We start from the raw sequence: 3,847 nt of genomic DNA on the forward strand, positions 1-3,847 counted from the left end.
AGAATTTACATAATGTAAAAATATACATATTAAAAGTTAGCCTTGTGGACAGATGCACCATGCGGGAAGAGTAGTTGATAGGGGTCATATTGCTCTTTCTTCCTCAATTACAGTAAATAACTGCCACTAACAGATACAAGTTTTCCACACATATCTAAATACACAAGGGTAAATGGTGAACTGCTACATGTACAGTCTCAAGTGGGTCTGTGGTCCTTCTGTGCTTGCTCTTACAAAAATAGTACATGGTGACCCCCATGCAGGTAGTAGGAAGTACTGGTTACTTACGCTAGTTGGACTTTGAAAATGCTTAATGTTTGACATTAATATCTGTGAAGAACATGTTTGCTGTTGGTATTTTCAACATTGACAAGCACAGGGAGTGGGGGAGTTTTGATGATTGCTTGACCTAACAGTGATAACTGAAATACTCTTAAAAATGCTTTTTAATAACATATTTTAGTCACACCCTTAACATAAAACACAGATGATCTACAGCTTTAAGCCAAAAGGTAGAGGAAGTGCATCCGAAGTTTAATGCTTTTAGTTTCAGCATCCTGTAGCTTTCTACCTTTGTCCCAAAGAATGGAACCCATGTAACTACTTGTTTATTTGCCAAAGCAGGCACTGTTCTGAGCTCTTAAGAGAATATTCAAAACAAAAAATGTCATTCTCTTTTTCTAGGCCTTTTGAGAAACTTGACCAAAATTATAAATTATTCAAGATTCCTGTTGAGCAGTGGTGTTTTTCTGTGTTACTGGCTAGAGAACAAACCAAATGGAAACTTTGTAACAAGACCACTGACTTGAAATACACTTATTAGCAATCAGGACCCCTGGACAGCAGCTCAGTTTTCTTATTTCCTATACACCCCCATCTACCCTACTTTTTGCCAACTATTATGGCAAATATGTTGGGGCTGTGGTGGGGTGGGGCGGTGGCTATGCCTGACGACTTATGCTTAAAGATCCTCTTCAGGAGATTTCTCTAGTTGAGTAGAAACCCTTCTACTGCCAAAAAGTTGGCAGGTTCTGTGAACCTAAAGAGAAGACAATGTCTCTCTCTCTCTCTTTTTTAAAAATTTATTTTATTTTTTATTTATTGGCTGCATTGGGTCTCCGTTGCTGCACGTGGCTTTCTGTAGTTGCAGAGAGCAGAGGCTACTCTTCATTGTGGTGGCTTCTCTTGTGGAGCATGGGATCTAGGCACGTGGGCTTCAGTAGTTGCGGCACGTGGGCTCAATAGTTGTGGCTCAAGGGCTCTAGAGTGCAGGCTCAGCAGTTGTGGTGCACGGGCTTTGTTGCTCTGTGACATGTGAGATCTTCCCAGCCCAGGGCTCGAACCTGTGTCCCCTGCATTGGCAGGCAGATTCTTAACCACTGTGCCACCAGGGGAACCCTTAATGTCTCTCTGAATGCTCAAATTGCAAGTTCCTTTTGGGGAAAAAACATTACAATAACTTGAAGGTGTATTTTACTGGCAGCTTAGAATGCAAAGTATTTTATTTTTAAACTTCTAAATTTGAAAACAAGACGGCCTAGGTTAAATAATAAAGTTTCCCAAAGCTGAGTGTGCTCATTTGGAGTTCAGTTTTTCTGTTTAAAGTAAAAAACAACTTCCTAAAACTCCTAGGAATACTACTGTTTTGATGATCTGTGATTAGATGAACTGATCAATAATCTCAATTGCTAACATCTCCTTTTTACTCCTTGGTAAGGGTTTAAAATATCATAGAACAGACAGTTTCATTCCAAAAGTATCCTTAGAGGTGTATACCATGTATAGGAATCCATCTTTATCCTTCTCACTCCTATACTTCACAAATTGGCGTGGACACACTAAGCAGGCTATGTCCATTCACCAACAGGAAGAAGCCTTGATTAGTGTTGAGCTGTAAGCGCCTTCTAAGTATCTTCATGAGCTCACTCATGTTGACATGATCAGGCGTCAGGAACTTTGTTTTATCCAGGACCGGAAGCTGCTTCTCACCTTTCTATCATTCTGTTATTACTGGGATTTTGGTAGGATGCTCTCTTGAGTAAGTCAAACATCTTCGACTCTTTGTTGGACGGTTTGGTGCTCTTTGAAGGTTTTCTCTGAAGGCATGGCACGGCAGTCTGGGTGGGGATGGCGAGGTGGAGGGTCCCTGTGGCTCCAGGTGGTGGCTGCGACTGTGGCGACAGCGACTGCACTTGTGTTTCCTCAGTCCGCGGCTGTGTCAGGTGCAAAGCCTGTATTCTTAACTACTAAATTCTACCGCCTTGCAAAAGAACCTGTGGTTTCCACCAGGAGGAGTTGACTCCTTTTCAGACTCTCCACATCTCCTTGCTTAGAAGTTGCGAACTGATGGCCTAAGAGTTGGATTTGACCTCTGGACGTAATTCGTTTGGCTTGCACAGTGTTAAAAACATTCTTAAAGATTAATTGCAGGTATTTAAAATTGAGAGATTTCACACACACACAAATCCCCCTTTTCCAAGTTTCTGGAACATTGAAGATCTGATCACACTGGAGTCCCATTGGCAACAAGGGGTGGGGCTGGGCCATCCCTTTTAGATGGTGCTCCCTCATTCCCTCCTGCCCCCCAGCCCAATACCCTCATCTGACATACCCAGCAGGTCCTGGCAGGCATAGGAATTTAGACCCCTGTCCTAACTCTCCCATATTCAGCTCAGAGAATTGCCAAGCGGAAAACCCCCTGGTACCCAACCAACAGAGGTAGGTGTTGGTGAGGGGGTGCAAATTCTTGCCCAAAGAAATGAACAAATTGACTGCCCTTCAATAAAACTGTAACACAGTAATCCAGGGTGGTCCCAGTCCTTAGCACAAGCACGTTAGACACACAGGAGCAGGCTCGGGGACACTCAAATTCAATACGTCTGAATTTTATATCAGCAAGTCATTAACCTGGAGTAACAAGCATGGAGCTGAGTACCCACTTAACACACTGCAGCCAGGAGGAGGGCTGCTGAGGAAGCAGGCAAGGGCCTCGCTGGGGGGATCGATACAGGCAACAGGACATTCATCACAGCTGCTGAGGAGGCCGCCTGAGAACAGCCCACCGTGCACACACTGCAGCCCACGGAGGAGGAGGGCAGGCAGAATACAGAGCGTGACGTGTTCAAGCCAAGGCAGCTCACCAGTGCTGCTGGTGAAAGCAAGGGTCTCCCGGCCAGCACCTTGCTCCCTGTTCCCTCCTACAGGAATGCTCTTCCTCCTCAGCCCAGCACAGGTTGCTGCATACAGTTGTGCAACAGCACAAGCATGGGGGTGCCGTTCCCACGGTGTCTAGGTGAAGGCATCCCTGGGACTTGTGCTGCGTGCAGTCCACACAGCTGTCCGTGGCGGCCTGGTTGCTGCACCGCCAAGTCCCACTCACCCTTTCAAGTAGAGTTCAAATGTCACGGCCTTCCAGAAGCCTCTCCTAACCACGCCTCTGAAGTGCCTCTGCTTTTCACTGTCTCAGTTTTGGGGCATTTACCATTTCTCCAGAGAGTTCTTCCCCAACCAGCCCCATGCCCCTCAACCTAAGTGTGTTTTCCCTTGTTATTCTCTCTTATAGCATCATGTTCTTTCCCTTCGTGGCATTTATCCCAATTTGTAATTAAATATTTATCTGTGTGATTATTATTTCATGGTCTTTTCTGCAGCTGGGCTGTAACCTGACTAAAGGCAGGGGACCGAGCCACTGCTATTGTCTCACTCCCAGCGCATAGTACCTGCTCAATATTTAATGACTAAAGGAAAGCACATACACATCACTTCATTTACTACTCTGCGGGCTAGAAGAGGCCAGGGGCTGGCCTTATTCATGCTTGGGTCCCCTGAGTACTTAGCAAAAGCTTAG

General features: G+C 45.2%; 1 pseudogene; it reads right to left on the minus strand.

The window, feature by feature from the left end:
• Positions 1-1,728: 1,728 nt before the first annotated feature.
• On the minus strand, positions 1,729-2,106 carry LOC130861061 (microtubule-associated proteins 1A/1B light chain 3B-like; annotated as a pseudogene).
• Between the last annotated feature and the right edge of the window lie 1,741 nt (positions 2,107-3,847).

The sequence above is a fragment of the Hippopotamus amphibius genome, chromosome 9, assembly GCF_030028045.1.
Source record: "Hippopotamus amphibius kiboko isolate mHipAmp2 chromosome 9, mHipAmp2.hap2, whole genome shotgun sequence".
Taxonomy (NCBI): domain Eukaryota; kingdom Metazoa; phylum Chordata; class Mammalia; order Artiodactyla; family Hippopotamidae; genus Hippopotamus; species Hippopotamus amphibius.